This window comes from Schistocerca gregaria, chromosome X, assembly GCF_023897955.1.
Source record: "Schistocerca gregaria isolate iqSchGreg1 chromosome X, iqSchGreg1.2, whole genome shotgun sequence".
NCBI classification, from domain to species: domain Eukaryota; kingdom Metazoa; phylum Arthropoda; class Insecta; order Orthoptera; family Acrididae; genus Schistocerca; species Schistocerca gregaria.
In genome coordinates, this window is record NC_064931.1 from 353,119,502 (window position 1) to 353,146,537 (window position 27,036).

General features: G+C 44.4%; 1 protein-coding gene across 1 annotated transcript in view; it reads left to right on the forward strand.

Annotated features, from left to right (window-relative positions):
• Positions 1 to 27,036, forward strand: part of LOC126298061 (toll-like receptor 7) — a 108,456-nt gene that overhangs the window by 20,367 nt on the left and 61,053 nt on the right. The window lies entirely within an intron of this gene.

Consider the following 27,036-nt stretch of genomic DNA (forward strand, 5'->3'; position numbering starts at 1 on the left):
CCTCAAGAATGGCGAAGGTTTACAGATGCTCGAAATTTAGTGCATATTCAACACGAGATGTATTGAAAATTTCTCACAACAACTGATAACTTCTCTGCGTGACAGCAGTGGTAATGTTACCGTTGACAATGCCTCTAAAACGGAGTTATTAAACACGGTTTCCCGAAATTCCTTCGCCAAAAAAGGCGAAGTAAATATTCCAGAATTTCGATCAAGAACAGCTGTCAACATGAGTAACTTAGAAGTAGATATCTTCTGTTTAATGAAGCTACTCAAATCTTTTAATGTACGCAGGTCCACATTATATACTATTTAGATTCCCTTCATAGAAAGCTGATATAATAGCTCTGAAATTATCATTTACATACAACTGCTCGTTCCACGAAAGACCCGTACCTAAAGACTGGAAAGATGTACAGGTCACACCAATATTCAAGAAAGGAAATATTAATAATCCGCTGAATTACTGTTCCATACCATCGACGTCGATCATTAATATGATTTTGGAACATTTACTGCGTTCGAAAACTACGAATTACATCAAAGAAAACGATCTAATGACACACAGTCAGTATGGATGCAGAAATTATCATTATTGTGCAACACTACTAGCTATTTATTATCACGAAGTAATTAGTTCTATCCACAGGAGATCTCAAACTGATGACATATTTCTCGGTTTCCAAAGGGCTTTTACGGTTCTTCGCAAGCGGCTTCTTATCAGATTGGGCGTCCATGGAGTACCGTCCCAGTTGTGCGTCTAAATTTGTGATTTCCTGTCAGAAAGGCCACAGTTCGAAGCAACTGACAGGAAGTTATCGAATAAAGCTGCAGTGATATCCCCAAGGAAGTGTTACAAACCCCCTCTGTTTCTAACTTTACGATTTAGCAGAAAACGTGAGTGGCCATAGTAAATTTTTTTGCAGGTAGTTTAGTCGTAAGAAGATCAGACCCAATAGCAAACTGAGTTAGACAACATATCTGTATGGTGCGAAAAGTAGCACCTGAGCCAAATAACGAAAAGCGTGAGGTCATCCACGTGAGCACTAAAAGGAATCTGTTAAATTTCGGGTACACGATAAATTACACAAATCTAAAGGCTCTCAATTCAACCAAATATCTAGGAACGACTCTAACGAAAATTTTAAATGGGGACGATCACATAGATAATCTGGCACGAAAGGTGAACCGAAGACGCTTTTATTGGTAGAACACTTGGAAGATGCAACAAACCCAGTGAAGAGACTGCTTACACCACGCTCATCCATCCTCTGCTAGAACACTGCTTTGCGGTATCGGGTACTTACAAGATATAAGTGACGGAGGACAGCCAAAGAGTTCATATAAGGGCAGCTTGTTTTATATTATCGCAAAATGGGGGAGAAAGTGTCACGGATATGCTACACGAGAGGAGGGAGCTATCATTAAAACAAAGGCGTTCTCCGTTGTTGCGAGTTATTTTCACGAAATTTCAACCTTCAAACCGAGTGAGGTGATGCTGTGGTTGGCACACTGGAGTCGCATTCGGGAGGACGAAGGTTCAAAGCCGCGTCCAGCCATACAGATTTAATTTTTCCGTGATTTCCCTAAATCGCTCCAGGAAAAGGCGGGGATGGTCCCTCTGAAAGGACACGGCCGGTTTCCTTCCCCATCCTTGACACAATCGGAGCTTGTGCTCCCTCTTTAATGACCTCGATGTCGACGGGACGTTAAACCTAATCTTCCTTTCAACCTCCAACGTTATCCTCCTAATGCGAAAAGATTCTGTTGACATCCACCTACAAAGGGAGAAATCATCATTCTAATAAAAAAGAGGTATCGGAGTTCGCACGGAAATATTTAACTATCTCATATCGCTTCGCTCTGTTCCATAGTGGAACGGCTGGGAAACAGAGTAAAACCGATTCGATGAACCCTCTGTCAGGCACTTAAATGTGAGTTGTATAACAGTGATATAGATGTAAATATAGATGTACTGACATTTGGTTCGATGTTGGAGACCTTCTCCCTCGATAAATCGCCCGAGAGCTGCGGTAATGAACTATTAATATCACGCCCCATCGGCCTCAACTGTAACACAAGGAAAAGCGTTCCTCTAGCTATAACTGCGGCGGAAACAAATTCATCGTAAAAACAGAAGCGTCGGCGACCTATAATAGTGAGTTAGGTAATGGGAGACAGCTCTGCAGGGAGTCCCTGGTTAATAGCTGCAGCCAGCCGGCAGCGCACGCCCCGCGCCAGACTCCTGCGGAAATTAAGTTTTTCCTCCGTGCTGCCGTCGCTGCCGCCGCCGCAGCCGCCGCCGCAGCCGCTGCCGTTGCTCTTCCAGACTGACATCTCTGTTTATTTCGTTCTTATTATCTTCCTCCTTTTGCACGCGCCAACCAAGTTACGCGGAAATCCACCGCGACACTGCCGTGCTCGTTTGTGAGGGCCTGTGTAGCATCGACCTCTCAAATGATTCGAACGTCGAGGCTATTCATTGCGAGTCCAACTGCGTCGCACCGTGTACGTCGCTACCTCACGGTGCAAATGTTAAGTATCCAGAACGAATTGTTCGTTCTGCGACACAGTGGTCGCACTAAACGTAAAAGCTTCCTAACAGATTCAGAATATGCGCCTGACAAAGACTCGAACTCAGAAAGGTGCACAGGAGAGATGCAGTAAAATTTGAAGCTATCAGAGGGGTATGATAAATCTACATCCACATTTGCTTCTGTGCTCCACCAGATGTCTAGCTGAGTGGATATAGTGTATTGGTCTCCACTCCTAATCGAGTCACGGCAATAAAGGCTCCAGATACTAATTTCTCTAATTTTAGTGCCGCTGTCATTATGCGATATGTATGTTTCTCCTTGAAACATGGGCTATTGGAACTTTGTAAGCAATGGCAGATTCTATATTTATAAAGTTCCGAAAAGCATTCGACACGGTACTCCACTGCAGACTGTTAACGAATGTACGTGCATGCGGAATAGGCTCCCAGATACGTGATTGGTTAGAAGACTTCTTACGTAACAAAACCCAGTATGTTATTCTCGACGGCGAGTGTCAGTAGGAGACACGGAAGTGTGATAAGACCGTTGCTATTTTCTGTATACATAAATGATCTGACAGACAGGGTGGGCAGCAATCTGCGACTATTCGTTGATGATGCTGGGGTGTGCATCTACAACTACATTTGTAGTCCGAAAGCCACGCAACGGTGTGTCGCGGAGGGCACTTTACGTGCCACTGTCATTACCTCCCTTTCCTGTTCCAGTCGCGTAAGTTTTGCGAGAAGAACGACTGCAGGATACCTCCGTTCGCGCTCGAATCTCTCTGATTTTACATTCGTGATCTCCTCGGGAGGTATAAGTAGGGGTAAGCAATATATTCGATACCTCATCCAGAAACGCACCCTCTCGAAACCTGGACAGCAAGCTACACCGCGATGCAGAGCGCCTCTCTTGCAGAGTCTGCCACTTGAGTTTGCTAAACATCTCCGTAACGCTATCACGCTTACCAAATAACCCTGTGGCGAAACTCGCCGCTCTTCTTTGGATCTTCTCCATCTCCTCTGTCAACCCGACGTAGTACGGATTCCACACTGATCAGCAATACTCAAGTATAGGTCTAACGAGTGTTTTGAAAGCCACCTCCTTTGTTGATGGACTACATTTTCTAAGGATTCTCCCAATGAATCTCAACTTGGCACCCTCCGCACCAACAATTAATTTTAGATGATCATTCCACTTCAAATCGTTCCGCACACTTACTGCCAGATATTTTACAGAAGTAACTGCTACCAGTGTTTGTTCTGCTATCATATAATTATACAATAAAGGATTCTTCTTTCTATGTAGTCGCAATACATTACATTTGTCTACGTTAAGGGTCAGTTGCCACTCCCTGCACCAAGTGCCTATACGCTGCAGATCTTCCTGCATTTCGCTGCAATTTTTGTAATGCCGCAACTTCCTTGTATACTACAGCATCATCCGCGAAAAGCCGCATGGACAGGAAGGTGTCGAAGATAACTGACTGTAGGTTGATACAAGATAACTTAGACAAAATTTGTAGGTGGTTTGATGAATGACAGCTGGCTTCTAATGTAGAAAAATATAAGTTAATGCCGATGAGTAGCAAAAACAAACCCGTAATGTTCGGATACAGCATTAGTAGCGTCCTGCTTGACGCAATCAGCTCGTTCAAATATCAGGTCGTAACGTTGCAACGCGATTTAAATGGAACGGGCATGTGAACATTGTGGTAGAGAAGGAGAATGGTGCAGGCCGTGGTGGCCGAGCGGTTCTAGCCGCTTCAGTCCGGAACCGCGCGACTGCTACGGTCGCAGGTTCGAATTCTGCCTCGGTCATGGATGTGAGAGATACCCTTAGGTTAGTTAGGCTTAAGTAGTTCTAAGTTCTAGGGGACTGATGACCTCAGATGTTAAGTCCCATACTGCTCAGAGCCATTTGAACCATTTGAAGGCGAATGGTCGATTTCTGTTTGTTGGGAGAATTTTAGGAAAGTGTGTTTCATGTCTAAAGGAGACCGCATATAGGACGCTAGAGCGACCTATTCTTGAGTATTGCTCGAGTGTTTGGGATCTGCACCATGTCTGATTGGAAGGAGACATCGAAACAATTCAGAGGCGAGCTTCTGGATAAGATACGAGAAATTAGGGCTCATACGGAGGAATACACATAGCGAGGGAACAGGAAAGGAAACGACTAGTCATGGTGAAAGGTACCCTCCGCCACACACCGTAAGGTGACCAGTAAAGTATGTATTTAGATGGAGATGTAAACGTAGATTTCAATAGATTGTGTATACTGCTTGTGTAACTGCTTCTGGTAGTCGACGTGTCGGTTATTCATTCCATAGTAGTATGCAGTAATGCCTCGCAAGCAATTTGTGCTGATATATGTTTTGTTAAAACCAAGAAACTGTTATAACTGATTATCAAATTCCATATTACATCCATCCTCCTTTTGTATATTTGTAACGTTACCATTTTACGGAGCGAAGTAAGATTCAAAACTGAGAGTTAAGCGTCATGTCGCCGGTGAGCTCATTCGAGAGAGGGGACAAGGATGGTAGCATGGGTTGAAACCGAACTGTGGAAGCCACTGTGGAAGCTACTGTGAAACAAATCTCGTCTACATAAACATCTTTGCTTTCCACATTTTCAGGTATGGTAGTAGGGATCAAAACAAGAAAAAAATATTCAGCAACATGGACTCTAAAGTTAAGAACTGTGAGTACTTGTTCATCTTCGCTGCTGTGAAACATCACCTTTATAGAACAAGTGGTCATAGCTCTTAAGGTTTGCGTTTTTGAGCCCATGTTTACTGGATTGTGTTTCTTGTTTTGGTCTATACTACCTCCTCCCACAATATGGAAACCAAAGGGCTTGCAGTAGAAAACATCTGTTTCACAGTACCGAAGACGAGAAAATGCCCATAGCTCTTTAGGCATTCTTTTAAAACCCATGGTTCCTAGGTATTTTTCTTGTTTTGCTCTGTACTACCACCTTTGTCGGTGGAGTTCTGGTACACCCACTGGGCGCACACAAAACGGCACATTTAAAATTCACGCTGAAGCCGGAGACGGGACCTGAAGTGCGTAGTCTGATATATGAAGCCGCAGCGCTTCTCAAACAAGTAACAGAACACCTTGGGTATAGTTCGAACGATATACTTTAACGACAGGTGCAGATACCAACCAACCAACTTTATGGATTGAGAGGGTATGCATTTTTATTTCCGTGATTCGAATATCGAGTCAAATTTTGAAAGAACCTAGCAGTATGAGCCCACTTATGAGTATGACGCAGCATTCCTTCTGGGCTGAATGGATACACTGATTCGGTTTCATAAGGCCCTTGTATCATCTCCTGAGGCAAGCTGGCACACAACTGTTGGAAACGGTCCTTGATATCCTGGATACTGTCACTGGGTAGGATTTGAAATCAGAGCTGGTTGCACACGTGCTCAAATCGGAGAAAAAACGTCTTTAATGCAGTAATGTCGAGCAAAAGTAAGAAAGTGTGCCTGTCGACGGAAAGAAGCGTGTGCAGTAGCAACGAAGTTAGAAGTTTTAAATCGCTACGAGAAAGGTAGCGTTTTCTTCACATTCTGCATGCTGTTATACTTAGTGAATCCAATGTGAGAACTATTCTTGAAAATTCGGAATGAATCCGAAAAGCTGCTCAACCTTCACATAACGCAAGTGTGAACAGAATGATCAAATTTCGCCCAGAGGCGATGATCAGACTGGAAGCAGTGCTAAGCAATTGGATTGAACCTGCCTCTCTCGGGAGCTACTATTCAAGCTGAAGCCGGAACCGTGAATGCAAATTTAACGAAAGGAGATGACGATCTATCAACTTTCTTGGCCAGCTCAGATTGGTTTGATCGCTTCCAGCAACGTTTTCGCTTTCACAACATTAAAATGACAGCAGAGGCAGCTGCAACAGACTGGAGCCGAGGAATTGAAAAGAGAGGTTTAGAGAAATATTGGCAGAAGAAGGCTACACTGCGAAAAAGGTTTTCGTCCTTGATGAAACGGTTTTAATTTCGAAACAAATGCGTATCTACTCATTGATTTCTACTGGAGGCTCAAAAGGTTCAAATGGCTCTAAGCACTATGGGACTTAACAGAAGAGGTCATCAGTCCCCTAGACTTAGAACTACTTAAATCTAACTAACCTCAGGACATCACACACATCCATGCCCGAGGCAGGATTCGAACCTGCGGCAGTTGCAGGCGCGTCGTTCCGGACTGTACCGCCTAGAACCGCTAGGCCACAGCGGCCGGCTGCTACTGGAGGAAAAACAGCACCATTATTTAAAGCTACCAACGATCAGTGCGCCTTTCTTTTCGGAGGAAACGCTTCAGGAATTGCAAATTAAAAACCCCTTATGATCCGATACTCTCACACCCTAGGGCACTAAAAAGTTGTGACAAGAGCAGGCTGGGAATTCACTGGAAACTGAATAAGAAGGTTGATCACTTCCAGTGACTATTTTTTAATTAACTAAATAGAGAACCGAAGGCCTACGGTGAGAAAGAAAAAATCTCTTTCAAGATTATTCTCCTCCTTGACAATGTTCCCATCCGCCCACATTTTATTACTGATTCAAATGAAAACATTGAAGTTCTGTTTCCGTCCTCTTTTCATTATTGGTTCAAATGAAAACACTGAGGTTCTTTTTCCGCCACCCAACACTACATCTATCCATCAATCCGTGGAACTTTAAAAATGGTTCAAATGGCTCTGAGCACTATGGGACTCAACTGCTGTGGTCATCAGTCCCCTAGAACTTAGAACTACTTAAACCTAACTAACCTAAGGATATCACACACATCCATGCCCGAGGCAGGATTCGAACCTGCGACCGTAGCAGTCGCACGGTTCCGGACTGCGCGCCTAGAACCACGAGACCACCGCGGCCGGCTGTGGAACTTTATTTCTATATTCAAGGTATAGTATCCGGATAAAGTTTTCTCCAATCTCATAGAAGAATATGACTCAAGTTACGAACTTATCAACCAGATTTCTGGCGACAGTTTAATATTAAGGTAGCGATTGATGTTATTACAGACCCATGGACTGCCATCACTGCAAAAGTTATAAATGCTGTGTGGAGGAAACTTTGCTCCGATACTGTGGCAGTGCTAGAAGAGAGGAACTGCGGACATAGCATGGGAGATTGGAAACACTGATCTCGATGAAGAGAATGTGTCTGTCCTCCTAAACTCTCATTCTGAGGAACTAAGCGTTTGTTTTCAGTGAAAAAAATAATAAAGAAAAAAACAGAAGTCGGGGAAGTTCAGCCTGTTAGAAATCTGACAAAGAAGAAAATGGACAAGTCTTTCTGAGTGATTGCCGCTGCAGTATCAGTTTTTGAGGAACGTGATCTTGATGGAGCAAGAACTGCAATAGCGCAGAGAGAAGTTGTACTTTCTGTTAAGTATTACAAATAGCTGTATAATCAACCGGCAATGAAGATTACACAGCTGACAATTAAACGTTTCTCTGCAAAACAAAGCGAGACTTCAAATGAATGTCAAGCGCCTAGTGAGAACACTTCCGGTACAAAAGGATTTGAATGTAAGAAAATCAGTCACGGAAATTAAACTGACTAAAGCACCATTAAATTCTTCCGATGTGGATGATCCAGATGCCATTTAGAATGCATATTTAATGAAAATGATGTCAGTGTACTATTGTGTGCTTCAGTGTTAAATTTTTAAGTGCATAAATTTTGCATTAAAACGAGTTTCAGAAAGTTGATATTGATTATTTTTTGTAATAGCACTTAGAAACTCTGCTACTTTAGACTCACTATGTGAGTAAACGAGAACCTAACACCGTATTTTACGTAGGCCCACATGATGTCACCCGTTTTACGGGAATTCGGTATGCGCGACGATTCCGCGGAACGTAACTACGGCGTATAACGAGATTTACCAGTACATTATCACGTCCACTCCTAACCGTGATGCAGCTTCGCATTTTCCACATTAACGAATCAATGTCGGCTTTGAAATAAATGACATGTGGCAGGAAAAATACGAGGCCCCAGATTGAATGCCGAACATTTGGCCGGGTGGGAATTTACCCACATAGCCACCTAAACACACCAGGAATGAAGTATAACCTTTCAGATCTTAGATCGTCAGCTATAACTGGCTGCATTCCTTGATAATGACTGGCGGTTTCAGGATTAATTAAAGTTAGCACTCTCTGGGAAAGAGACAAACTAGATCTACAACCATTTGATACAGCTATTAATATTTACATTTTCTCCGATCTACGTCCAGCTTGCTTCAGATGCTATTCTTTTCAGTCGACTGGAGAAAACAAGAAACATTGATGTTTAACTTCAGATCGACGAAGAGAAACATAATAGGCACCAGTTAGAATAGGACATGGATGTGGAAGGAAATTGGCAGATTTGTTTTCAAGGAAATCATCCTGCCATCTCCGTTAATTGGCTTTCAAGGCAGTTCCTTAATGCCAGAAAGGGTACTTGAATCCCTCCTCTTCAAAGTGCGAGTCCAGTGATTTAACTAGTTCGCAAAACTTCTGCTTGCAAAACTTCGATCCCTACTTCAGTTACATTTTGTTACCAGTATTATTAGTGTATCACGACGTCGGCAAATGCAAGTGCCCGTTTGTAATTATAACATTATTTCGCGTAGTAGAAACTCTTTTTCTGGGATGTGTGCCAGCTACGTTACATGGTTAAATGGCGACTCTGATGAGACATTTTAATACAATTTAATTTCATTATGAGGTTCTTCGTATCGTATAATTTATACTCTATAAGAGAAAACTACGTCTTTCTGTTGTGTATGACTTCGTGCACAACGGTAATGTTCAAATGACTCTGAACACTATGGGACTCAATATCTGAGGTCATCAGTCCCCTAGAACTTAGAATTACTTAAACCTAACTAACCTAATGACATAACACACATCCATGCCCGAGGCACGATTCGAACCTGCGACCGTGGCGGTCACGCGGTTCCAGACTGAAGCGCCTTGAGCCACTAGGCGACAACGGCCGGCCACAATGGTAAGGAAAAGTCGGCTACAGACTGGTGTGGCAACAGTCGTCATAGAAAAGTTGGACGGAGCAGAAATGATTTGTGGACAGGTTAATGCAACAAACACGACTTACTTAACTTGGATTTCTCCAAGTGTACAAAGACTAGATACGAATAATGCGACAAGAAATAGAGCTCAGCTATCGGTGTACCAAGGGAGAAGCACGAACGAAGGTGTCGAACAATAGTGGCTCCAAGCGAGAGTGGGGTTAAGGAGCCTTCGCCGGCCGTCCCATACCGCGGCGTCAGAGAGCGCTCGTGGTCTGGAGACGGTGGAGGTGTGGCTTAGCGACCGCGAAAGAACTTGCCCCCCTTCTAACAGCCGTGTATAGCAAGTCTCTAGAGGAACGGAAGGTTCCGAATGATTGGAAAAGAGCACAGGTAGTCCCAGTCTTCAAGAAGGGTCGTCGAGCAGATGCACAAAACTATAGACCTATATCTCTGACGTCGATCTGTTGTAGAATTTTAGAACATGTTTTTTGCTCGAGTATCATGTCGTTTTTGGAAACCCAGAATCTACTCTGTAGGAATCAACATGGATTTCCGGAAACAGCGATCGTGTGAGACCCAACTCGCTTTATTTGTACATGAGACCCAGAAAATATTAGATACAGGCTCCCAGGTAGATGTTATTTTCCTTGATTTCCGGAAGGCGTTCGATACAGTTCCGCAATGTCGCCTGATAAAAGAAGTAAGAGCCTACGGAATATCAGACCAGCTGTGTGGCTGGATTCAAGAGCTTTTAGCAAACAGAACACAGCATGTTGTTATCAATGGAGAGACGTTTACAGACGTCAAAGTAACCTCTGGCGTGCCACAGGGGAGTGTTATGGGACCATTGATTTTCACAATATAAATGACCTAGTAGATAATGTCGGAAGTTCCATGCGGCTTTTCGAGAATGATGCTGTAGTATACAGAGAAGTTGCAGCATTAGAAAATTGTAGCGAAATGCAGGAAGATCTGCAGCGGATAGGCACTTGGAGCAGGGAGTGGCAACTGACCCTTAACATAGACAAATGTAATGTATTGCGAATACATAGGAAGAAGGATCCTTTAGTGTATGATTATATGATAGCGGAACAAACACTGGTAGCAGTTACTTCTGTAAAATATCTGGCAGTATGCGTGCGGAACGATTTGAAGTGGAATGATCACATAAAATTAATTGTTGGTAAGGCGGGTACCAGGTTGAGATTCATTGGGAGAGTCCTTAGAAAATGTAGACCATCAACAAAGGAGGTGGCTTACAAAACACTCGTTCGACCTATACTTGAGTATTGCTCATCAGTGTGGGATCCGTACCAGATCGGGTTGACGGAGGAGATAGAGAAGATCCAAAGAAGAGCGGCGCGTTTCGTCACACGGTTATGTGGTAACCGTGATAGCGTTAAGGAGATGTTTAGTAAACTCAAGTGGCAGACTCTGCAAGAGAGGCGCTCTGCATCGCGGTGTAGCTTGCTCGCCAGGTTTCGAGAGGGGGCGATTCTGGATGAGGTATCGAATATATTGCTTACCCCTACCTCCCGAGGAGATCACGAATGTAAAATTAGAGAGATTCGAGCGCGCACGGAGGCTTTCAGACAGTCGTTCTTCCCGCGAACCATACGCGACTGGAACAGAAAAGGGAGGCAATGACAGTGGCACGTAAAGTGCCCTCCGCCACACACCGTTGGGTGGCTTGCGCAGTATAAATGTGGATGTAGATGTAGATGCTTCATTGGTTCTGCCAGATACTGCACGGCCGCTGCCGGCGTCAATCGGAAACTTGCAGCTCCGTTGCAATGAAGCCCGCGGAGTGGTTCTGATGCGTGATACACTTGCATACTGCGCACTTTGTGAAATGAAAACCTCACAGCAGCATGTAAGATCCTCTCTTTGGAACCAAAACCGGTTTCGTAGCTTCAAGCCGCAGATTCAAGAGGGTATCTAAATACAAATCGAGAAATATCTGTTGAAAAACAGAATGTCCCCTTAATCACAAATAACAGCAATAACTACATGATACAAGACCCGAATGTAAATCGGCTGAATGTTGCCATCAGCATCCTCCAAAAACTGGAACCGACAACATAATCAGACTGAATGCAAAAACGATGGGCTGTACCCTAAAAAAACCTCACCCTCTGTGTTGATGCAACTTACCAAAATTCAAGAATGAGACCGCACCGCACTTTAAGAGCTCCAGCAATAACATGTTAGAACTGAACTTGCAAGAACGATCCCGCAGTTGTGAACGTGGCGCATGCGCGCTGGGAAGGCCCAGTCCGCGCCACCGCAGTTACGCCGTGGGCACACGCACGGTGCTTTCGAACGTGAGCGTGCCGAATTCAACGCGCTGCTGAACGTTCAGAAACGATGCGACTTGTGCATACGGTAGGTGTGATGATATTTGGTTTATGTGGCGCTCAACTGCGCGGTCATCATCATCGCTCGTACAAAGAAAACCCGTCCCAGTTCTTTCCCAGTCCAATTTTTTTTTTTACAGTCCAAAGTAGCCTCGTCATTCTTAGTTGATCACTATCCCTCTTCAGTAGCAGAATCTTTGTAAGAAGCGAAATACAAAACTTGAAACAAGAAAGTGCATATATATTATTGCACCTAGTGCAAGCTAACTTGTGGATAAAGCCAACCGCAGAAACTCACTCTTCAAAACAGCACACTTACATTTACATAACACGGAATATTATGGAATATTCTTCTATTAAACTAATATGAAAGTATCAGAACATTTTAGAAAATGAAAAGGTTAGTAAAAAAAGAATTTCGGATCCATCGGGACGCGAACAATCAACACATGATGAGTCAGATAGCTCAACTGTGTCTCTACTCATTGCGCTAAACTGACAAAAAAAGATTTTATCTATACTTTGCATCTTAACTTGTCCTGAAAGCTTTAATCGGAGATATGTTATTAATTGACATTTTTAATTATAACTAATTGAAACAAGAATTACACTTTTTTATGAATCCTCAATATTCTTTTGCCTTGAAACGACATAATATATATGAAATGGAAAACAGAACACATTGACACCGGTGTGTCAGACCCACCATACTTGCTCCGGACACTGCGAGAGGGCTGTACAAGCAATGATCACACGCACGGCACAGCGGACACACCAGGAACCGCGGTGTTGGCCGTCGAATGGCGCTAGCTGCGCAACATTTGTGCACCGCCGCCGTCAGTGTCAGCCAGTTTGGCGTGGCATACGGAGCTCCATCGCAGTCTTTAACACTGGTAGCATGCCGCGACAGCGTGGACGTGAACCGTATGTGCAGTTGACGGACTTTGAGCGAGGGCGTATAGTGGCCATGCGGGAGGCGGGGTGGACGTACCGCCGAATTGCTCAACACGTGGGGCGTGAGGTCTCCACAGTACATCGATGTTGTCGCCAGTGGTCGGCGAAAGGTGCACGTGCCTGTCGACCTGGGACCGGACCGAAGCGACGCATGGATGCACGCCAAGACCGTAGGATCCTACGAAGTGCCGTAGGGGACCGCACCGCCACTTCCCAGAAAATTAGGGACACTGTTGCTCCTGGGGTATCGGCGAGGACCATTCGCAACCGTCTCCATGAAGCACACCGTTAGGCCGTCTTCCTCTCACGCCCCAACATCGTGCAGCCCGCCTCCAGTGGTGTCGCGACAGGAGTGAATGGAGGGACGAATGGAGACGTGTCGTCTTCAGCGATGAGAGTCGCTTCTGCCTTGGTGCCAGTGATGGTCGTATGCGTGTTTGGCGCCGTGCAGGTGAGCGCCACAATCAGGACTGCATACGACCGAGGCACACAGGGCCAACACCCGGCATCATGGTGTGGGGAGCGATCTCCTACACTGGCCGTACACCTCTTGTGATCGTCGAGGGGACACTGAATAGTGCACGGTACATCCAAACCGTCATCGAACCCATCGTTCTACCATTCCTAGACCGGCAAGGAAACTTGCTGTTCCAACAGGACAATGCACGTCCGCATGTATCCCGTGCCACCCAACGTGCTCTAGAAGGTGTAAGTCAACTACCCTGGCCAGCAAGATCTCCGGATCTGTCCCCCATTGAGCATGTTTGGGACTGGATGAAGCGTCGTCTCACGCGGTCTGCACGTCCAGCACGAACGCTGGTCCAACTGAGGCGCCAGGTGGAAATGGCATGGCAAGCCGTTCCACAGGACTACATCCAGAATCTCTACGATCGTCTCCATGGGAGAATAGCGGCCTGCATTGCTGCGAAAGGTGGATATACACTGTACTAGTGCCGACATTGTGCATGCTCTGTTGCCTGAGTCTATGTGCCTGTGGTTCTGTCAGTGTGATCATGTGATGTATCTGACCCCAGGAATGTGTCAATAAAGTTTCCCCTTCCTGGGACAATGAATTCACGGTGTTCTTATTTCAATTTCCAGGAGTGTATAAAAACTACGTTCTGAGTGGTCATTGATAGTGACCGGGCCAAATATCTCACTAAATAATCAAACGAAAAACCGACAAAGAACGAAACTTGTCTAGCTTGAAGGGAGAAACCAGATGGCTCTATGGTTGGCCCGTTAGATGGCGCTGCCATAGGTCAAACTGATATCAACTGCGTTTTTTAAAAATAGGAACCCCCATTTTTATTACATATTCGTGTAGTACGTAAAGATGTGATAGATGGTGCTGTATAGTCACAAACGTATAAGTACGTGGTATCACGTAACATTCCGCCAGTGCGGACGATATTTGCTTCGTGATACATTACCTGTGTTAAAATGGACCTTATTACCAATTGAGGAAAAAGTCGATATCGTGTTGATATACGGCTATTGTGATCAAATTCCCAACGGGCGTGTACTATGCATGCAGCTCGGTATCCTGGATGACATCATCTAAGTGTCCGGACCGTTCGCCGGATAGTTACGTTATTTAAGAAAAAAGCAAGTGTTCAGCCACATGTGAAACGTCAGCCACGACCTGCAACAAATGATGATGCCCAAATAGGTTATAACACTATCGTCTGTTTGCTGCTATACCATAACCTTAAAGTAGGAGGCAGGTCGTGAAATATAATTATCTAGTTAAAACAATTATGGTATAAAGCAACAGAGCAGTGTTACCCTCTGAGAGGAATTTTGTTGTGTTGACCGTGTTGTACCTAACGGAGGTGGCTTATCGACAGTAACAAACAAAATTTTGCCTATCTGCACTGTTTAACGAGTAAATAAAACGGTCGCCAGCCTAACTAGGCAAGAGAATGACTAACATTCTCGTTCAAGAAAATAGTTATTAGTAACTTTAATGGATAAACAAAACCTATACTTAGTCACACGCGAGTGCAGTGAACTCTTGACACATACATATGTTTACGGTAAGATTGAAACTAACAGTTAGAGCAGCACAACCTATTTGCAAAATTATAACAGATACCGAAACACACTATTACTTTCAGGGCTTACACAAACTGAATGGTCTTTATAACGTTATTAATACTATTCACTGCAGAATCATTAATTGGATATAGGTTAAGTCTCTCTCAGTTAAATACTTTACTATTTAAAATGAAAGTTAATTGGAATCCAATAACAGGTTGCTTCTCACTATCATTTGAATAAAGAAAAAATGTTTTCATAATTAGTGGTCTTCCCATTACTTGTTACCTAGGATTAACACAATAGACAAACGGTGGATCCTGTTATATTATTAATATGCACTTCCAATTCATAAGAGAGACAAACACTTAGCAAACATGAGCATATAACGTTCCACACTGCAGTTTTCCACTTTTACTACATTGAGACAAATTTAACATATATGTAAGATACTGACTCACCTTCTGCGATTTACAACAGGCAGTAATGCGATCATTTACTAAGGAAAACTTTATAAGCCTCAGTCTTAAGAACTTTTAATTTGAAGTTGGCAACAACATATTAACAAGCAGTTTTAATAGGAAAATTATTTTCATCAAGCATCATTAACTTTAACTCACTAACTTGCCACATTAACTTTAACTTTCTTTTTACTATGTTCAAGAGGCATTAATTAGCAAAAAACACTGGTCTTCAATGTTGTTTCAGTAAGGACACTCGGAAATCACTTTAGTTCAAACGGAGAGGAACCTGAGATGTGTTATGATAAGGAGAAAAATCAAGGTAGGTACATAAATTCAGTTGTAAATTACCTTATATTTGAGCACACTAACACATCCATTTAGCTTATCCTTCACTGTATATTATTATAGTACTCTTTTACAGTGATTGCGCAATGTGGTGGCAACTGCAAGTCGGTAGGCGGATTTGCAGACAAAATTGCTGGACTCTGGCCTTTCTTGGTGGCAATGATGAATACCAATTCCGGAGACGTTCCAGCTATTTATCCATTCATCCGAGGCATTGGAAAATAGCAGAAAAAAACCTCTCTCGGAACCAGCACAATATGCGTCTTTTACATGGCAATGCACAGTTTGGTAGCTCGTCCCCGACTCGTAGCTCGTCCCCGACTGACTCTTGTTCCACCTTTTCCACCTAGGCCAACCACACTTTGCGCGCGTTACACAGTTCCGTTCCCTAGGGGAACCACAACACCATTTACATACAAACTAACTAAGAACCCTAAGTGAGGATCAGCAGTTTACATAACAGCAAACAAATACAATAAATAAAACAGAACATTTGCACATATTGACATTTCTACCAAAAATTAGTCACACAAAATTACAATTATACACGGTAAGTTTTGTTCCCTCCAAATGGGACAAGGAATTTAAATGACAGATACACTACTTTGCATAGAATCAAATCAAGACATAAAAGCTTTTACAAAGAAAGGAGTATACAGTTCTGTGTTATCTATTCAATCAAAAACATTTACAGAAGCTTAACGATGTAATATTAAATGAAACAAAAACCTAAATAAATCATTGGAGTATTAGAGCTATGGTGTTACAAGGTGTTTTAGCTGCTGTCGCGGCTAATCCGCACATCAGTAGCAGACAAATTGCGCGAGAACCGGGAATCTCAAAAACGTCGGTGTTGAAAATGTAACATCAACATCGATTGCACCCGTACCATATTTCTATGCACCAGGAACTGCAAGGCGACGACTTTGAACGTCGTGTACAGTTCTGCCACTAGGCACAAGAGAAATTACGGAACGATGACAGATTTTCTGCACGCGCTCTATTTAGCGACGAAGCGTCATTCACCAACAGCGGTAACATAAACCGGCATAATATGCATTAGTGGGCAACGGAAAATCTACGATGGCCGCGATAAATGGAACATCAGGGACCTTCGCGGGTTAATGTATGGTGCGGCATTATGGGTGGAAGGATAATTGGCCTCCATTTTATCGATGGGAACTAAATGGTGCAATGTATGCTGATTTCCTACCGATGTTACCTCAAGATGTTTCACTGCATGACAGAATGGCGAAGTACTTCCAACATGATGGATGTCGGGCACATAACTCGCGTGCAGTTGAAGAGGTATTGCATAGCATATTTCATGAGAGCTGGCTTGGTCGTCGATGCACCATACATACCATGGCCTGCACGTTCAACGAATCTGACGTCCCCGGATTTCTTTCTGTGCGGAAAGTTGAAGGATATTTGCTATCGTGATCCACCGACAACGCCTGACAACATGCATCAGTGCATTGTCAATGCACGTGCGAACATTACGGAAGGCGAACTACTCGCTGTTGAGAGGAATGTCGTTACACGTATTGCCAAATGCATTGAGGTTGACGCACATATGTTTGAGCATTTATTGCATTAATGTGGTATTTACAGGTAATCATCCTGTAACAGCATGCATTCTCAGAAATGGTAAGTTCACAAAGGTACATGTATCACATTGGAACAACCGAAATAAAATGTTCAAACGTACATACGTTCTGTATTTTAATTTAAAAAACCTACCTGTTACCAACTGTTCGTCTAAAATTGTGAGCCATATGTTTTTGACTATTACAGCGCCATCTATCGCAAAGCGAGAAAAGTGGTTCATATTTCTTTACGTACTACAGGAATGAGTAATAAATAATGACGGTTCCTACGTTAAAAAACGCAGTTGATATCAGTTTGACCTATGGCAGCGCCATCTATCGGGCCAACCGTAGTGCCATCTGGTTTCCCCCTTCAAGCTAGACAAGTTTCGTTCTTTGTAGTTTTTTTTACGCTTATTTCGTGAGATATTTGGCCCGGTCACAATCAATGGACCACCGTATATATATGGACCACCGTATATATATATATATATATATATATATATATATATATATATACTGAGTGTTAACAAGTGCCCGGTGTGGCCGAGCGGTTCTAGGCACTTCCGTTTGGAACCGCGTGACCAGCGACCTCTACGGTCGCAGATTCGAATCCTGCCTCGGGCATGGATGTTTGTGATGTCCTTAGGTTAGTTAGGTTTAAGTAGTTTTAAGTTCTAGGGGGCTAATTACCTCAGACGTTTAGTCCCATAGTGCTCAGAGCCATTTTTTTGTGTGTTAACGTACCGCTGCAGTGCCTCGTTGACGTTGTATCGTCGTTGCCTTATGCGGTATGTTCCTGTGTATAGGTCATTGAAAGCAATCAGCATTGACCTTACTGGGCAATTTAATAAGCAGCTGACTATTGGCGGCTCCAGTGTTTTCCGTGGACTTGTGACCCAGTGTACTTGTGATGTATCAGCAGTGTTTGGAGACAGTACTTGGTTGATCCTGGCTGTTGTATGGGGCAGTCATGCTTACTAGTGTGGCCTTGAAGCCAATCCTTATGCAAACATTTTGGCTTGGAAGACTTGAAGTATAGCGGAGAGTACAGGACTACTAGCGAAGGTTCCGTATGGTACATATGGAGATGGTCCAAGAAACATTTTCTTTGTATTTCATGATCTTTCAGTTATGACTCTTGAAACCACTTCTGAAATAAATAGGCTCTATTTCAGGCTGCTTTTTTCTATTAATATTACAGCAATCTATGGTGGAAAATTTTTTGTATTTATACTTTCTATTCGCTTAGCAAACTATTTCCGGGTACTATTTCACTGAGAAATATTTTAAATTCCTTATGAAACGTCATATCATTGCTCTTTTCCTTCTTACGCAGTATACGAAGATATGTCGGATACCATGGAACGAGTGGCCATTACTAGTTTTCACCTAATTATTTGAGTGATAAACGGCGATGGGCGCCCTACTGCATTCGTGAAAGTCTTTCCCTGTTCCATCAACGCAGAGAATTTCACAAGTGCTATAAACAGTTGTATGTGTATTACAGTGTGTACATTTGTCAGTCTGTGTGGGCACCTTGTGTTTGAGTATGTGTCTCAGCACATTTTGTGCTAAAACGACAATGTTCACCTTACGTGGTATTAATAATTTAACAGTTTTGTAGGAGAGTTTTTCATCGTATGTTTTACAGGCAGTCGGTTTCTTCTTCTACAGAAACTGACTTTTTGCAGCCTGTTTTCTTTTCCGTATAAGACTGTCACCATACGGGAGGCCATCAGTGAGTAATGCAACACATTTTCTTATCGGCCACTTTCGGTTGACAAAACGCAGAATTTGTTGCGGGATATCGTGGAACGTGGAATATTCCCGCTTGAGCCCTACAGTTTCACGAAGTTCCGATGGTGGCGGCGCAATACGAAGTCTTCAAAATGGCGCCTGTAACTTAGGTACGTTCCAAGTAGAAATCTGTCATTGAGTTTCTTTCGGCAGAAAACTAGAGCATCGCAGATGTTCATAGGCGCTTGTAAAATGGCTTCGGGGAAGTGGTAGTGAACAAAACCATAGTGAGTCGTTGGGCGAGGCACCTGTTACCATCCCAACAAGGTTGCGCAAACCTGTCCGATCTCCCGCGAGCCGGCCGGCAGCACACAGCTGTGACTGCCGTAGTCTTGGAACGTGCAGACATTCCCATTCGAGGTGATCGATGGATCGCAGTCGCAGTCAAACACCTCGCTGCACAACTGGATGTCTCTCTGTTGGTAGTGCTGACCCGCTCGTCCATCGCTCGTGCTACTTAAACGTGTGTGCCCGCTGGCTTCCTCGCCGTCTCACAGAAAACCATAAAGAGCAACAAAGGACAATATGTGCACAGTTGTTTGTGCGTTACGATGCTGATGGTGACTATATTTTGTCGAACATCGTTAGTGGCGATGAAAGATGGGTTCATGATTTCATTGGCTCCGATGTCGACTAGTTGAGCGGTAATATGGGCTAAAAATGGCTCCGAGCACTATGAGACTTAACATCTGAGGTCATCAGCCCCCTAGAACTTAGAACTACTTAAACCTAACTAACCTAAGGACATCACACACATCCATGCCGGAGGCAGGATTCGAACCTGGGACCGTAGTGGTCGCGCGGTTCCACACTGAAGCGACTAGAACGGCTCGGCCACTCCGACGGGCAGGTACTATGGGGACATACAACACCCCCCCCCCCACACTAATGTGGATGGACGTCGCATTCAACGGAGATTACGTTGAAAAAAGTGGGGAATAATATGACGTATTCAAATCGAGAATGAAACTACCCTACTTTTTTTAAAAAAGTGTTGCATTACCTATTAAACGCCCCTCGTATATCTCTGTTTCGTTCAATTGACATGACTACCCCAGAGTGTCTCCAGCCGCTGATTCAAATTCTGTTAACTTGTTTTGGATACCTGCTCTCTGTTCCTCTCATTTCATACAACCTTATCTCTGACAGAAATCGATAAACATCATATAGAGCGATTTGTCAGGCAAAAAGGGAGGAAGTATATATAAACATTTATAAGATACTTGTGCTGCAATGTCAAGAAAATAATATGCAGATGAATACTTGAAGACAATGCCTATAGAGAGTAGACGAAACTTCACGAAAAAATAAATATCAACTTCTCCACGTTGTGCTGAGCAGTAGAAGAGAGTATAGTTTAAAAACCTGTTAGTGATTACATACAAAATTTGTGATTGAATACAAAATTTCCTTTCAGGTAAAACTCAACACCTCGTTTTTAACGGAGCATTATCGACTAATGTAATTTATGGACTGCCACAATGGAGCGTTTGAGGCCAGCTGTAAATGACATTTTACATTAACGCTGTAGCGGATAACGTAGGAAGAACCTAAGGCTATTCGCGGACGATGATGATATCTATGGGAAGGCTGCAACGCCAGAAGACTGTAGTGAAATTCTAGAACAACTGCAGTGGATACACGGCTAGTGCAGGGACTTTCAGTTGATGTTAAATGTAAATAAATGTAACGTACTGCGCATAGATAGGCGAAGAGATCCACTGCTCTTCAAATACGCTATAGGCGACCCATCTCCGGCACCAGCAACTACTGTAAAACAACCAAGACTAATTATATGGCGCGACCTAAAATAGAACAACCATATAAAATGATAACAGGAATAGCAGATGACAGGTTTATTGGATGATTCTTAAGGCAAAGCAGTTACGTTATACAGAAGATGCAAAGAGTAGGGGCGTGTTGCGTCACTAGATCGTTTTCACGGCGGGAGAACGTAACAGAGATGTTCAGTGAAATCCAGTGTCAGACGCTAAATGAGAGGCGTTGTGCCTCACGAGTTGTTTAATGTTGAAATTTGGAGACCAAACGTTCCAAACTGACTCGGACAACGTACGAGGGGTGTTCATTAAGTAATGCAGCACATTTTTTCTCAGCCAATTCCGGTTGTTGAGTGGTGTCGTGGAGTATTCCCGCTTCAGCTCTATAGTTTCATGAAGTATCGATAGGTGGCGACACCATACGTAGCCTTCAAAATGGCGTCTGTAACGGTGGTGCCTTGCAAGTAGAGAGTTATCATTGACTTTCTTTATGCGGAAAACCAGGGCATCTCAGATATTCATAGGCACCTGCAGAATGTCAACGGAGACCTGGCAATCAACGACAGCTTGGTGAGTCATTGGGCGAGGCGATTGTCATCATCGCACGTTCGCAGAAACATGTAAAATCTCCCACTTGCCGGCCGGTCGCAGACAGCTGTGACTTCTGCATAGTTAGAATGTGCGGACACTGTTATTCGAGATCACGATCAACTGCCACGCTGCACAGCCAGAGGTCTGTGTTCGTAGTGTTGACACCCTCCGCCACCACTCGGGATACTCAAATGTACCGGGTGACCAAAAAGTCAGTATAAATTTGAAAACTGAATAAATCACGGAATAATGTAGACAGAGAGGTACAAATTGATACACATGCTTGGAATGACATGGGTTTTTATTATAACCTAAAACAAAAAAAAGTTCAAAAAATGTCCGACATATGTCGCTTCATCTGATCAGAATAGCAATAATTAGCATAACAAAGTAAGACAAAGCAAAGATTATGTTCTTTACAGGAAACGCTCAATATGTCCACCATCATTCCTCAACAATAGCTGTAATCGAGGAATAATGTTGTGAACAGCACTGTAAAGCATGTCCGGAGTTATGGTGCGGCATTGGCGTCGAATGTTGTCTTTCAGCATCCCTAGAGATGTCGGTCGATCACGATACACTTGCGACTTCAGGTAACCCCAAAGCCAATAATCGCACAGACTGACGTCTGGGGACCTGGGAGGCCAAGCATGTCGAAAGGGGCTGCTGAGCACACGATCATCACCAAACGACGCGCGCAAGAGACCTTTCACGCGTCTAGCAATATGGGGTGGAGCGCCATCCTGCATAAACATCGTACGTTCCAGCAGGTGTTTATCAGCCAGGCTGGGGATGATGCGATTCTGTAACATATCGGCGTACATCTCATCCGTCACGGTAGCAGTTACAAAACCAGACTCACGCATTTTCTCGACGAAGTAAGGCCAGAAACGGTAGATGTAAATCCAACCCATACCGTGACTTTTCCGTCGTACAGTGGAGTTTCCACGACAGTTCTAGGATTTTCGGTAGCCCTAATTCTGCAGTTGTGGGCTTTGACAGATCCTCGGAGCGTGAAATGTGCTTCGTCGGTCCACAACACGTTACTCAACCAATCGTCATCTTCCGTCATCTTTTGAAACTCCCACACCGCAAATGCCCTCCGCTTCACTAAATCGCCAGGTAGCAGTTAATGATGCCGATGAATTTTGTACGGATAGCATCTGATAGTACGCCTAAGTGCCAACCAAATAGTAGTGTATGGAATGCCGGTGCGACGTGCGACTGCATTAACGCTGACTTCCCCGTGCATAGACAAACCCGCTAGAGTCTCCATTTCTTCCTGAACTGTCTCAGCAGCATTACGCCATATGCTCGGTCGGCCACTACGGGGTCTATCGTCTAAACAACTCCTGGCTTCGAACTTCGAAATCATTCTCACCACAGCTGCATTTGTCAACGCACCTTCACCCGTTCGAATCCCATTCCTATGAAGATAGGATTGTAGCGCAGAAAACAGCACACTCCCCTTTCTGATAATGCAGCTTCACTAAAAGCAACTTTTCAGGTAACGTCAACATGCTGCGGCTGCTGGCGCATCTGATTCTCTCTCTCAGTACAGCTTCTTTTATACACGATTGTCATGCGCAGCTACTGACGTTTCGCTGTCCAGCACCATCTGTCGGACCTTTCGTGAACTTTTTTTGGTTCTAAGAAAACCCCATGTCATTCCAAGCATCTGTGTCAATTTTTACCTCTCTATCTACATTATTCCGTGGTTTATTAAGTTTTCCAATTTATAATGACTTTTTGATCACCCGGTATATCACCGCTGGGTTCCTCTCCGCCTAACAGACCGTACAGAGCAACGAAAGACCATCTTCGGGGATTTGTTTGCGTGTTACGAGGTTGACCGTAATAATTTTTTGACGAACGTCGTCACAGGCGGTGAAACAGGGGATCATCAATTAGACGCTGAAACAATCGGGACTCCACGGAGTGGCGCCACACCACCTCTCCTCCGAAGAAAACGCTCAAAGCCGCACCCTCAACCGCTCAAGTCTTGGCTACGGTCTCTCCATGACAACGCAAGGCCTCACACAAGTCTGCGCACCCGAGAGGAGCTCACAAAACTTCACTGACTGTACTTCCTCATCCACACAACAGCGCGGATCTCGCACCTTCCATGTAGCATGCACTCCGCGGGAAGCAATACGTGGATGATGGGGAGGTTATTGATGCAGCAAGACGTCGACCAGTAAGGTGGTACCACGCGGGCATACTGGCCCTCCTAGTAGGCTGGCGTAAGACCTTCGCACCGAACGGAGATTATACTAAAAAATAGGGTTTTGTAGTCGAAAGAGTGGGGAATAATATGGTGAACTGGAATCCTGAATAAAACCAACCTGCTTTCAAAAAACAATATGTTGCAGTACTTATTTAACGCGCCCCGTCTTACTTCCTCCCGCATACCTCTGGGGAAATAATCATGGCGAGAAAATTGAATGAATCAGATGTCATGCGAAACTTCGTCTAGCGTTCAGTCACGCTCCCCACCCGACATCCGTAAGTGGAACAGGAAAGAGTGGAAAACATACGGACGTCGCTAGTACCCTCCGCCATATCGCGTAAAATGGTTTTCGGAGTATAAACGTAGACGTACCTTTTTGACGCCGTCATAGTGAGTCTAACACTTGCCGTACATCCAAAAGTGATCCGGCGGTACATTTTGTTATACTGTACGAGGGTTTTGTGAAAAGAAATGCTTCAGAATTTCTTATGTGAAAATTCTTAGTTTGCTACTCTGAACTGCTGCTTGTAACACGACGGCGTGTAACGTAACTATATCGGTGCGAGACAAATGGTTGAAATAGTTCTGAGCACTATGCGAGTCGACTTCTGAGGTCATCGGTCGCCTAGAACTTAGAACTAATTAAACCTAACTAACCTAAGGACATCACACACATCCATGCCCGAGGCAGGATTCGAACCTGAGACCGTAGCGGTCACTCGGCTCCAGACTCTAGCGCCTAGAACCGCACGGCCACTCCGGCCAGCGGTGCGTGACAATCAGCGTGCTGTAATCGAGTTTAGAATTGTAAGAGTTCGTTCACACACGGTGCACCTCCTCCTTCAGCATGACAATGCCAGACCAAAACGACTCCTGCGACATTTGCAACAACCAGACGTTTTGAGTTGACTGTCGTCGATCTTGCTTCATAAAGTCCCGACTTGGCCTCATCCGATTTTCATCTCTCTCCAAAACTTCAAGAACACCTTCGCGGACTTCACTTTGATAGTGAGGAAACGGTGCAGAGGTGAGGTTTTGGTTCCGTGAAAAAGCCAAAACTTCAATAGTGACGTTATCAACAAGCTGCTTTTTTGTTGGGAGAAATGTATTCGTCGCCAGGATGACTATGTTCAAAAATAAATATATAGGCACGAAGTATAAAGATACAGATTGTTAATAACGTTTGATTTATTTGAGAGTTTTCACATAAAAAATGCAGAGATATTACTTTTCAGAACGCCCTCGTAGATATTTATGGCCTTAACATAAATCCAATACATTCTTATACACTCCTGGAAATTGAAATAAGAACACCGTGAATTCATTGTCCCAGGAAGGGGAAACTTTATTGACACATTCCTGGGGTCAGATACATCACATGATCACACTGACAGAACCACAGGCACATAGACACAGGCAACAAAGCATGCACTATGTCGGCACTAGTACAGTGTATATCCACCTTTCGCACCAATGCAGGCTGCTATTCTCCCATGGAGACGATCGTAGAGATGCTGGATATAGTCCTGTGGAACGGCTTGCCATGCCATTTCCACCTGGCGCCTCAGTTGGACCAGCGTTCGTGCTGAACGTGCAGACCGCGTGAGACGACGCTTCATCCAGTCCCAAACATGCTCAATGGGGGATAGATCCGGAGTTCTTGCTGGCCAGAGTAGTTGACTTACACCTTCTAGAGCACGTTGGGTGGCATGGGATACATGCGGACGTGCATTGTCCTGTTGGAACAGCAAGTTTCCTTGCCGGTCTAGGAATGGTAGAACGATGGGTTCGATGACGGTTTGGATGTACCGTGCACTATTCAGTGTCCCCTCGACGATCACAAGAGGTGTACGGCCAGTGTAGGAGATCGCTCCCCACACCATGATGCCGGGTGTTGGCCCTGTGTGCCTCGGTCGTATGCAGTCCTGATTGTGGCGTTCTCCTGCACGGCGCCAAACACGCATACGACCATCATTGGCACCAAGGCAGAAGCGACTCTCATCGCTGAAGACGACACGTCTCCATTCGTCCCTCCATTCACTCCTGTCGCGACACCACTGGAGGCGGGCTGCACGATGTTGGGGCGTGAGCGGAAGACGGCCTAACGGTGTTCGGGACCGTAGCCCAGCTTCATGGAGACGGTTGCGAATGGTCCTCGCCGATACCCCAGGAGCAACAGTGTCCCTAATTTGCTGGGAAGTGGCGGTGCGGTCCCCTACGGCACTGCGTAGGATCTTACGGTCTTGGCGTGCATCCGTGCGTCGCTGCGGTCCGGTCCCAGATCGACGGGCACGTGCACCTTCCGCCGACCACTGGCGACAACATCGATGTACTGTGGCGACCTCACGCCCCACGTGTTGAGCAATTCGGCGGTACGTCCACCCGGCCTCCCGCATGCCCACTATACGCCCTCGCTCAAAGTCCATCAACTGCATATACGCTTCACGTCCACGCTGTCGCGGCATGCTACCAGTGTTAAAGACTGCGATGGAGCTCCGTATGCCACGGCAAACTGGCTGACACTGACGGCGGCGGTGCACAAATGCTGCGCAGCTAGCGCCATTCGACGGCCAACACCGCGGTTTCTGGTGTGTCCGCTGTGCCGTGCGTGTGATCATTGCTTGTACAGCCCTCTCGCAGTGTCCGGAGCAAGTATGGTGGGTCTGACACACCGGTGTCAATGTGTTCTTTTTTCCATTTCCAGGAGTGTACTTGTTTAGCGTGCTCATTGTAACCATCGCAGTTCTGTCTCAAACTCCTTCTTCAGTGTATCCGTGCATTTTTTATGATCTGAGATAAATTCTAAGCATCGCTACATCGAGAAGAATGTTAATTATTTTTTGTACTTGGTGACATAGCGTCCTTTTCGATAAGAATGTAATAGTTTCTGTCATTTCTTTTGGTCTGTCTCCCAACTCGCTATCCTTCATCGCCCCATCGAAATTAATTCTTTATTTATTTATTCCTCTCTTTTCTTCCATTTATGCCAGTTTCTTCGGCCATAAACTTACTGACTACCTATTTCTTATCAAGTTTGTTGATGAAAGCTTTAGTGATTAGAAATGTAATTCTGACCGCCCTAAAACTGTTGATTTTATTTTCATTAACACATTTTCAACACAGAATTGTGTTACTTTTCGTTATTAAACTTACGACTTCTCAAACATCAAGTTTCATATGCAGTACAATTCCACAAAGAGAACGTGATGTAGAATTCGTAATACCAAGTAACAATTTATCTGAAATTTCTAAGACGGCCGAATCAGTTACTTCATAAAAATATTGTCTTATTTA